Genomic DNA, 12,640 nt, shown 5'->3' with positions numbered 1-12,640 from the left:
ATCGTACTCCCTATATATACTTTTTTGCACGGACAAAATAGAGCATATACTACAAAATCAGTATTACATGTGGTATGTTTTAGAATCTTATATGGTTTGTCAAACGGAGAAAGCATACATTCTTTGCAGTTTCTGCTGTGTTTGCATGCTTTACACTTTCTGCATGTGTAGAAGCCTTGTACTCCTAAAGTGTTAACACGTGTAGGTTCAATTGCTCTACATAGTGTATGTTTTAATGATGTTGCTTTCCTATATGTGATCTGTGGAAAAATTTCCACACTACCTGATAGATCTTTATCAGTGTGTAACACTGGCCAAAATGTGTTCAGGCCTTAACGTATGTCATAGGCTTGATTGTTGAAGGTGGTAATAAACCTAATTTTATCCAATTTATCACTGTCACTTGTTTTATCTAACAGTAATGATTCTCTAGATCTTTTGGCCACTTCTACTTGAGCTTTCTTTATCACTGATTCAGAATACCCTCTTTCTATAAATCTTTCAGTCATCACCATTTCTTCTTTTTTAAAGCTTTCCAATGAGCTACAATTCCGTTTTGCTCTTAATAGTTCTCCCAAAGGGATACTATCTAGCAGTGATTTCGGGTGACAGCTACGGGCATGAAGAAGGCTGTTGCCTGCGGTTTTCGTCCTGTAAAGACTACTTTTTAGGCCATCATTCTGGATGGTGAGGGACAGGTCTAGAAACTCAATATTTGTTCGTGACCATTGACTCGTCAAGTGAAGATTAAAATTGTTAACATTAAGACCTTCAACAAACGCCTTGGCCTCAATCTCAGTGCCATTCCATATGCAAAAAATGTCATCTATGTATCTTATCCATTTAACAACTTTGTTTTTGAATACCTCATGTTCCCTGACCACTTTCTCCTCCCAGTACCCCTAATAGAGACCCGCAAAGCAAGGAGCAAAGCAAGTCCCCATTAAAGTACCGAGAGATTGTTTAAAAATGTTGCCATCAAAAATGAAAAAATTCTGTTTAAGACAGGATGTCATCTTTTCGACCAACATTTCTGTATGGTAGAAATATGAGATGGATCTTTCCTTGAGATAATGTTTACACGCTGCAAGTCCTAAATCGTGCGGTATGCACGTGTAAAGACTTGTCACATCCAATGAGAGGAGAGAGAATTCATTTTTCCATTCTAAATTTTCAAGTTCTCTCAAAAAATGACCTGTGTCTTTGATATAAGACGGAAGTTTAGCCACAAAAGCCTGCAGAAAGTAATTCATGTATTTTGAAGTATTTTCCATGCAGCTCCCTCTTGAAGACACAATGGGTCTTCCTGGGGGGGCTGCTGGATTTTTGTGGATTTTTGGGAGCAAATATAGAGCTGGTAATTTAGGATGTTTACACAATAAAAACTCATATTCATTTTGTTCCAACAAGCCCTCTGTTTTCCATTTAAGTAAGCTTTTCTGGAACATCCTTATTGCATGTTCGTATTCCATCCTATTACTTCGTTGATATTTATCTGTATCAGAAAGTTGTTGCATCCCTTCATTGATATATTTCTGCCTCGATTGAACAACAACATTTCCTCCCTTATCTGATTTTTTAATCACGATGGTGTTGTCATTTTTCAAACTATTTATTGCTTCTCTTTGCGCCATTGTGACAGTGTTCCACCCATACCATTTTTTCTTTGAGAGCTTGATGAGCTCTTGTGTAACTCCTCTTTCAAATACCTCAATTGCATCATTTTTTATCTGTGGTAAAAAAATGGATTTAGGTTTGAAAGGATTATTAACATTCAAATTGAGGGTGACATTATCATTCATTATATCAGAAAAAGGATTGTCATCATCAGTTACCACACCTGCCAGCACATTGGCAGTGTGGAGTAGTTCAACATCATTGATACTTACAGTGCTTGGCATCTCTCTATTGATTTCCACTCCTGATCCCACCTTAGTCGCATACCATTTCTTTATACGCAATTTTCTTGTAAAATAAAAAAGGTCAATGCGGCTTTGTGTGTAATTAAAGTTGTTTGATGGGCAGAAATTGAGTCCAAGGGAAAGTAGTTCCAACTCAAAGTCACTTAGTACACGATCTGATAAATTGATGACTGTTTTTTTATCCATTATTTCGTTTTGCTTTGGCCCCTTGTACGACTTCCCACTGGGCTCACAGATTCTTTTTGTCTTGATTTGTTTCCTCCTCTTGCGCCTTTGGTTCCTCTTCCACGACCTCGTGTGTTTCCCTGTTTGTTGTTGGTATGTCTCCCTTTGGCCATGAGACTGAACTCTGTTAAAATACTGGTTTTTACACCATTAAATTCAGAAATATTTGAGATTTCGCTGCTGTTTGTAGCGCTTTCATCAGTGTTGGTTTTAATCTCAGCTTGATCATCCCAGGTGAACTTTGAAGCGAACTACAGTCACGCTTAATTAGCGTAAATTACTAACAGAGGAGCAGAACATGGCCATGACCAGAAATGTTAAACGCGCTGAGGCAGCTGGTAAAATGTTTGACAATATGGATACCATTGAAACGGTTGAAAATGTGCCCTCAACAAGCAATGGTGCACAAATATCTGGCAAACGACAATTATGGGATCAATTATGGAAAGCACTTAAAACCGAACAAAATAAATGGTGGGAAGCCACTACCCTACAAAAATACATCGATGTAGGGAGAATACCTAGAGGTCTACGTATCTTCATCACGCCTACGTTCAATGACCCTGATCCCGAACTAGTTACTGATTGGGCTAGTAACAACCATAACTGTTCAACCAACATGTTGGTTTTGTTGGTCAAGCATGCCAGAAAAGATTGTGAAAGATTAAGTGACACCATTGACAAGCTGACGGAGCAAATTAAAGCCCTATGTGGACAGGAAGAATTCAAAAAAGAGATGGATAAGATGGAAAGGAGTCTGGAAAAAATTGAGGATGACATTAAACTGAAAAAACAAAGAAAATTTCAAAGGGACCTTGTCGATTACCAAAAGGGACAAATCCTGACCTTTGCTAAAAAGTACGACCAACTTCGAAAAAATTCCCCAACTACAGTTGCTTCAATTGAAAACACCAAGAAAGCAATGAGCAACCATCAAGATGATCAAGCTGAGATTGAAACCAACACTGATGAAAGCGCTACAAACAACAGCGAAATCTCAAATATTTGTGAATTTAATGGTGTAAAAACCAGTATTTTAACAGAGTTCAGTCTCATTGCCAAAGGGAGACAAACCAACAACAAACAGGGAAACACACAAGGTCGTGGAAGAGGAACCAAAGGCGCAAGAGGAGGAAACAAATCAAGACAAAAAGAATCTGTGAGCCCAGTGGGAAGTCGTACAAGGGGCCAAAGCAAAACGAAATAATGGATAAAAAAACAGTCATCAATTTATCAGATCGTGTACTAAGTGAATTTGAGTTGGAACGACTTTCCCTTGGACTCACTTTCTGCCCATCAAACAACTTTAATTACACACAAAGCAGCATTGACCTTTTTTATTTTACAAGAAAATTGCGTATAAAGAAAAGGTATGCGACTAAGGTGGGATCAGGAGTGGAAATCAATAGAGAGATGCCAAGCACTGTAAGTATCAATGATGTTGAACTACTCCACACTGCCAATGTGCTGGCAGGTGTGGTAACTGATGATGACAATCCTTTTTCTGATATAATGAATGATAATGTCACCCTCAATTTGAATGTTAAAAATCCTTTCAAACCTAAATCCATTTTTTTACCACAGATAAAAAATGATGCAATTGAGGTATTTGAAAGAGGAGTTACACAAGAGCTCATCAAGCTCTCAAAGAAAAAATGGTATGGGTGGAACAATGTCACAATGGCGCAAAGAGAAGCAATAAATAGTTTGAAAAATGACAACACCATCTTAATTAAAAAATCAGATAAGGGATGAAATGTTGTTGTTCAATCGAGGCAGAAATATATCAATGAAGGGATGCAACAACTTTCTGATACAGATAAATATCAACGAAGTAATAGGATGGAATACGAACATGCAATAAGGATGTTCCAGAAAAGCTTACTTAAATGGAAAACAGAGGGCTTGTTGGAACAAAATGAATATGAGTTTTTATTGTGTAAACATCCTAAATTACCAGCTCTATATTTGCTCCCAAAATTCCACAAAAATCCAGCAGCCCCCCCAGGAAGACCCTTTGGTGCCGATCACGATCCGGTAAAAACCGGGTACGAACCGTCGGACGGAGCAAATTCTCCGTCCGACGCGTACCCGGTCGTCAAAATTTACAAACAAGGAATTACGATTCGCACGGAACACCATTTCCGTACGATTCGTAAAAAAGCCCGACCGAACAAAATAAACCTACCAATGCGATCCGGGAAAGGGCCGACCTGACGTCGGGACGCTCGCAGCCTGCCATTTACGAACCAGGAATCACGATTCGCACCGACGTCATCCCGCACGGTGAATATTTTCCGGCTGCCAAAAACTGCCGGGAAATCAGGACGACGCGAACAAGGACCACCAGTACGCGACAGACAGACAGGACCCCGCGATCAAGGAGGACCAGTACGCAACGGACACACAGGACGACGCAAACAAGGAGGACCCGTACGCGACGGACAGACATGGACCCGAACCTACGTGTCATCCCAGCCCTCATAGCAGTCCACCTCCTCTACAGGTTCCGACGCAGACGCCGCAGAAGGTCAGAACAACTAAGGGAGGGGGGAAAGGGGGGGGGGTGGGGGTGGCAGGACCAGGGCAGGCCACAAAACCCCCACCAAAGTCACACACCACACATGCCCAGGACATACCTGACACCCATGCCCTGGTCACTACGAGGGGGTGGGGGCGTGTCCAGCTAAGCCAGCGACCGCCACAACGGAAGTCCGTCACCACGCGAACCGGCAACACAACCAGACCGGTACGTCCCGTACCCACGCCTCAAGAGCGTGGGTACGAGACGTACCACGCCCACACCCACGTCACCCCAACAATGGCGGGACGGATCGTACCCACGTGGCAAAGGCCTGGGTACGGCCCGCACAAGCATCACATAGCGTGGGGACAGAGATGTACGGACCCTACCCCCACCCCCCCTATGCATGGAACGTAAACCCACCCCACCAGTGTAAGTACGACTCGTACCCTCACCCTCGTATGCATGGAGCGTACCCCCACCCCAACAGTGTAAGTACGACCCGTACCCTCACTCGCGTATGCATGGAGCGTACCCCCACCCCAACAGTGTAAGTACGACCTGTACCCTCACCCGCGTATGCATGGAGCGTACCCCCACCCCAACCGCGTATGTACGTACCGTACCCCCACCCCAACAGTGTAAGTATGACCCGTACCCTCACCCTCGTATGCATGGAGCGTACCCCCACCCCAACCGCGTATGTACGTACCGCACCCCCACCCCAACAGTGTAAGTACGACCCGTACCCTCACCCTCGTATGCATGGAGCGTACCCCCACCCCAACAGTGTAAGTACGACCCGTACCCTCACGCGTATGCATGGAGCGTACCCCCACCCCAACCGCGTATGTACGTACCGTACCCCCACCCCAACAGTGTAAGTACGACCCGTACCCTCACCCTCGTATGCATGGAGCGTACCCCCACCCCAACAGTGTAAGTACGACCCGTACCCTCACCCTCGTATGCATGGAGCGTACCCCCACCCCAACAGTGTAAGTACGACCCGTACCCTCACCCGCGTATGCATGGAGCGTACCCCCACCCCAACAGTGTAAGTACGACCCGTACCCTCACCCGCGTATGCATGGAGCGTACCCCCACCCCAACCGCGTATGTACGTACCGTACCCCCACCCCAACAGTGTAAGTACGACCCGTACCCTCACCCTCGTATGCATGGAGCGTACCCCCACCCCAACAGTGTAAGTACGACCCATACCCTCACCCGCGTATGCATGGAGCGTACCCCCACCCCAACCGCGTATGTACGTACCGTACCCCCACCCCAACAGTGTAAGTACGACCCGTACCCTCACCCTCGTATGCATGGAGCGTACCCCCACCCCAACAGTGTAAGTACGACCCGTACCCTCACCCGCGTATGCATGGAGCATACCCCCACCCCAACAGTGTAAGTACGACCCGTACCCTCACCCGCGTATGCATGGAGCGTGCCCCCACCCCAACAGTGTAAGTACGACCCGTACCCTCACCCTCGTATGCATGGAGCGTACCCCCACCCCAACAGTGTAAGTACGACCCGTACCCTCACCCTCGTATGCATGGAGCGTACCCCCACCCCAACAGTGTAAGTACGACCCGTACCCTCACCCGCGTATGCATGGAGCGTACCCCCACCCCAACCGCGTATGTACGTACCGTACCCCCACCCCAACAGTGTAAGTACGACCCGTACCCTCACCCTCGTATGCATGGAGCGTACCCCCACCCCAACAGTGTAAGTACAACCCGTACCCTCACCCGCGTATGCATGGAGCGTACCCCCACCCCAACCGCGTATGTACGTACCGTACCCCCACCCCAACAGTGTAAGTACGACCTGTACCCTCACCCTCGTATGCATGGAGCGTACCCCCACCCCAACAGTGTAAGTACGACCCGTACCCTCACCCTCGTATGCATGGAGCGTACCCCCACCCCAACAGTGTAAGTACGACCCGTACCCTCACCCTCGTATGCATGGAGCGTACCCCCACCCCAACAGTGTAAGTGCGGCCCGTACCCTCACCCTCGTATGCATGGAGCGTACCCCCACCCCAACAGTGTAAGTACGACCCGTACCCTCACCCGCGTATGCATGGAGCGTACCCCCACCCCAACCGCGTATGTACGTACCGTACCCCCACCCCAACAGTGTAAGTACGACCCGTACCCTCACCCTCGTATGCATGGAGCGTACCCCCACCCCAACAGTGTAAGTACGACCCGTACCCTCACCCGCGTATGCATGGAGCGTACCCCCACCCCAACCGCGTATGTACGTACCGTACCCCCACCCCAACAGTGTAAGTACGACCCGTACCCTCACCCTCGTATGCATGGAGCGTACCCCCACCCCAACAGTGTAAGTACGACCCGTACCCTCACCCGCGTATGCATGGAGCATACCCCCACCCCAACAGTGTAAGTACGACCCGTACCCTCACCCGCGTATGCATGGAGCGTGCCCCCACCCCAACAGTGTAAGTACGACCCGTACCCTCACCCTCGTATGCATGGAGCGTACCCCCACCCCAACAGTGTAAGTACGACCCGTACCCTCACCCTCGTATGCATGGAGCGTACCCCCACCCCAACAGTGTAAGTACGACCCGTACCCTCACCCGCGTATGCATGGAGCGTACCCCCACCCCAACCGCGTATGTACGTACCGTACCCCCACCCCAACAGTGTAAGTACGACCCGTACCCTCACCCTCGTATGCATGGAGCGTACCCCCACCCCAACAGTGTAAGTACAACCCGTACCCTCACCCGCGTATGCATGGAGCGTACCCCCACCCCAACCGCGTATGTACGTACCGTACCCCCACCCCAACAGTGTAAGTACGACCTGTACCCTCACCCTCGTATGCATGGAGCATACCCCCACCCCAACAGTGTAAGTACGACCCGTACCCTCACCCGCGTATGCATGGAGCGTACCCCCACCCCAACAGTGTAAGTACGACCCGTACCCTCACCCGCGTATGCATGGAGCGTACCCCCACCCCAACAGTGTAAGTACGGCCCGTACCCTCACCCTCGTATGCATGGAGCGTACCCCCACCCCAACTGTGTAAGTACGACCCGTACCCTCACCCTCGTATGCATGGAGCGTACCCCCACCCCAACAGTGTAAGTACGACCCGCACCCTCACCCTCGTATGCATGGAGCGTACCCCCACCGTGTATGTTCCAAGCGTACATATCCAGAAATCGGAGGTGTGTGTGCAGAGTCCTCCCAGCAGTGCCCTGAGACAGGAGGGGTGGGTGTGGAGTCCTCCCAGCAGTGCCCTGAGACAGGAGGGGTGGGTGTGGAGTCCTCCCAGCAGTGCCCTGAGACAGAAGGGGTGTGTGCCTATCACTCCCAGCAGTGCCCTGAGACAGGAGGTGTGTGTGCCTATCACTCCCAGCAGTGCCCAGAGACAGGAGGTGTGCAACACATGTGTGTGAGGCTGGAAGTACCCACATGCATACTGCCTACAAGGGAACATGTCCCCATGAACTCATGTCAACAGACTCCACACACAAGTACAGTGATCACCAAGGATGCCACGAATGTTGCAGGTGGAGACATGGCCCTGCATGCATGGCCAAAGTAGAAGGGCTCCATCACACACACAGCTCATGTAGACACAGCTCTGCGCTAAACATTGGGAACACCCTGCAGGGAAGATATCAGGGTACACAGAGGAAGGAATACACCCTGGGACAATTGCACCATGCAGTAACTGCTTACATGAACAAAGAAAGGTAGCTAACACCTTGTGATGGCACACAGATCCCAGGGTCCCCCCAATGAGCAGCACACTACTACATATCCCACACACCCAACACATAAACACCACCCAAAACCATGTAGCAGCCCCACCAACACCAATACCAGCATAGCAGTAGTGTTATAATGAAAAGAAAATGAAGCTTTATTCAGCATGAGCACAATGTCCGTGGATCGCAGGCAGTTCAATATTCACAAAGCCCATAGGGCAGTCAATGAGTCTCAGCTGGATGGGGGACACAGTGGGATGCGTGTCCCCTACCTTGCCTGCACAGTTACATGCCATCGTCTTCCACAGGGGTGAGGGCATCATGGGGGGGGAAGCAACAGGCACCGCAGGGACATCAGGGCAAAGGGGAGGCGTTGTGGGTGCAGGGATGGAGGACTCCACCACAGGGGGTGGGGCAGGGCCAAAGGCGGAGGCCAGGATGGCACTACACACCTTTGCAAGGTCCTCCAGGGAGTCCCCTGCACCCGAAGGATCCACAGGCCCCAAGGAGGGGGGGGGGGTCAGAGGGATGGGTCGCAGCGCCACCGGGGGAGGGCGTAGACAGGGGGGGAGAATCAACCACCCTGACCGAGGACTTCCTTGACCGCTTGCGGGGTGGTGTCACTGTGGGGCTCAGGGACAGAGCGGCCATGAAGGAGTCCTTGGGGGAGATGTGGCCAGGAGAGCTGAGGGGAGGGGATTTGGAGGGAGTGGACTGGGTGGAATGCGGACTCCCACTATGGCTGCGTGTCACACGTTTGTCCCCCGACCCAGTGGGTGTGCCTACCTCACCCTGTGTGTGCGTGTCAGGAGGAGTGCGGTGGACCTTCCCTGCTGGTGTGGTGCCTGTGTCTGTTGATGTGGGTGCATGCCGACGTCTGGGTGTACGTGGGACAGGCATGGGAGTGGGAAGTGTGGATGGGGCAGGGGTAGGTGGGGGGAGGTCGCGCTGCAGGAGACCCACTGCTGCAGTCAGTGTCGAGTCTATGGACCTCAGCAAGTTGCGTTGGTCAGCCTGCGATGAATGAATGCCCTCCAAGTATGCCTCGATGTTGTTGAGGGTTTGCCCGTGGGCATGGAGGACATTAAGGATCGCAGCCTGACCAACCTGCAGTTGCCGCTGGATGTCCACAGACTCGGCATTGGCGGCAGCAGTGGAGACAGGGGCAGGGGGTGCGGTGCCTGGCATGAAGGAGACATGCGGTGACCGGGCACGCTGGGAAGGGACACGAGCAAGTGGGAGGCGGCTGATGGGAACTGAGGGGGCGGTGCGAGGTGTTGTTCCGCTGTCAGCTGCTGGTGCAGCCTCCGCCCACTCGGAGACATCCTCCTCGGACCTGTCAGCTTCGTATTCTGATGTGCCAGTCGACAGGTCCTCGGCCGCACTATCCTCCGCCTCTGTCCCACTCGATGTGCCAGCCCCGATGTCACGGCTGGCACTGGTGCTCGGTCCCTCCGCCTGGTCTGTGTCCATGTCTCCCTCTGTGTCCCCCGACGATGCTGTGGGCAGGGTGGAGAGACAGAAATTAATCAGACACCTGTACACATCTGTCACATGAGTCCAATCTACATAGGTAACATTGCATAGCCTGAGAAGGAAGATCCCCAACATCTACTAAACAAGGTACCGATGTAGGGAATGAAACACACAGTTGGTTGAGCCACCATGCCACTGAAATACCATGGAGAGCATGAGACAATAGCTAAAGACAGGAAACGGAGTCTGACATAGCACCCAGGCCCTGGGGACAATCCAGCACTGCATCTGCACCACACAGCATTGGCGAAAATACCGATGACCAGGGACCATATCCATGAACTTGAGACACATGCTGCATAGGTAATGCTGAAAACATGCACAACATGACTCGGTCACTGCACCTTGCGTGTGTGTCCAGACAAACATCACACACTGCCCAGACCCAGCAAGTAGAAATCTGGATTTGACATATAGGCTTTGCCCGCCCCAACCACCCCCTACACGAGGCAAATAGTTGAGACACAGGTGGCACCAACATCTCATAGTCTGGGTGATAAACACAGGGGCAGGCAACATGCAAGATTGGACGCCAAACAGCCAAGGTGCGCCTGTACAAATAATGAGGTACCAGTGCCCATCCTCAGATGAGTATGACAAGACACACAGGCACTAGCAACTGTGAGTATGAAGAAGGACATTCAGGTCAGGCTGCACAGTGGACACCTGTACAAAATAGCACGTCTATATACATGGTGCCAGGGGACAATGGCACAGAGCACAACCTACGCTGTAGACACTGAGAGTGTCCACGTGTATGATGACACATACAACACCGATGAAAAGGTGCCCCAGGGGACAGTAGTGGCCACGCAACTCCATGCTCCTGAATGGTAATGACTGCAACCCACGCCACCATCCCTGCACTATGCGTATCGCACACTCATGCACATCATGTCACAGGCCACTACATAGGACATGCGCACTGTAAGGCATGACACATGAGAGACCAACTCCCATGTCTGGAGTCAGCATCAGTGCCAACTGACATGGAACCCACATGCAGTGAACTTGACAGGGCACAGCCAAGGTCCCAAAACCTGTTACACACCACCCCCACACATGATGCTACAGGCATATTTCTCGTGGACAAAGCGCCAGCCTACATTACCTTGTGAAGGAGTGACTACACACAGACCAGGGAACACATTGCAAGGAGGGGAAGGGTGGCAGGGACGCAGCGCTATACTGGGGCAAAATGGATCTGCACAGCACCTTTAAACCCTGGCAGTGAATTCATGCTACTGTGCCCTTACAAATGCCGGTGACACACAACACACACATGCACCTACCCCCTTCTGGCTGCTGCTTCGCCTGTAAGCGCCTATCCAAGTCTGGAAAGACCACCGGCAGCACACGCCTGTGGAGGTGGCTCAGACGGCGGCGCCCGCGGTTCTTGTGGCTCTCAGGTGAGTCCTCCAGCAGGACCCGTGCAATCCTCCGCGTCCAGCACCGGATATCCTGCCAGCGTTTCCTCACCTGGGACAGGCTCCGCCTCCGACCATCCACACCCCTCACGGCACTGACGGCGGTCAGCCAGATCTGCTCCTTGGCAGTGGCGCCTACCTGTGAGGAAGAACAAGTGACACCACATCAATACACCAGCCACATGTCACAGAGAGACATTTGATAACAAATTAGCAGGTAACAACAAGGCATGTCATGCAGCCAACGCATTGCACCTTTGTCATAGGGACATGATCGTCTGGTGAGGGAAAAAGCAGTACGTGCCATAGTGGGTACACAGGTGGAATGATGGCAATGTCACAATCAATGATCAAGGCTCATACTGTGCATCACACCCACCCCTCCTGTCTCAGGGCACTGCTGTTAGTGATAGGCACACACCCCTCCTGTCTCAGGGCACTGCTGGGAGCACTCTGTACCCACCCCTCCTGTCTCAGGGCACTGCTGTTAGTGATAGGCACACACCCCTCCTGTCTCAGGGCACTGCTGGGAGCACTCTGTACACACCCCTCCTGTCTCAGGGCACTGCTGTTAGTGATAGGCACACACCCCTCCTGTCTCAGGGCACTGCTGGGAGCACTCTGTACCCACCCCTCCTGTCTCAGGGCACTGCTGTTAGTGATAGGCACACACCCCTCCTGTCTCAGGGCACTGCTGGGAGCACTCTGTACCCACCCCTCCTGTCTCAGGGCACTGCTGTTAGTGATAGGCACACACCCCTCCTGTCTCAGGGCACTGCTGGGAGACATCAGGAACCCCCCCCCTTAGACCCCCCCAACAGTACATGGCATGTGTGTCACACCAGGGCACAATGGCAGAAGTCACAGTCACAACATAGGGACAGTCTGTGCCAGTGGCCTATGCACTCACCTGATACCCTGGTCGCCCATACAGCATGGGGTACTGTGGGAGGATCACATCCAGCAATGCCATGTTCTCCTCCAGGGTGAATGGCTGTGACCTCTCCACAGCCCTTGACATGGTTCCAGGGAATCAGTAGCAGAAGCTGGGTCGACGAATTCAAAGATGTGCAGGCAAGTACTCCCTCATGGGACCTGGCTGCCTTATATGTGCCTTTCTGCCCTGTCTCATGCACAGGAGTACAGAGTGATTGGTCACTCACATTTGCATCCTATGTTTCCACCAATCCCTTCAAACCTAGCAGTCTGTGTGTACTCTATCGGTTTCATT

The sequence above is a fragment of the Triturus cristatus genome, chromosome 4_2, assembly GCF_964204655.1.
Source record: "Triturus cristatus chromosome 4_2, aTriCri1.1, whole genome shotgun sequence".
Classification (NCBI taxonomy): Eukaryota; Metazoa; Chordata; class Amphibia; order Caudata; family Salamandridae; genus Triturus; species Triturus cristatus.
This window is presented reverse-complemented; position numbering follows the sequence as displayed.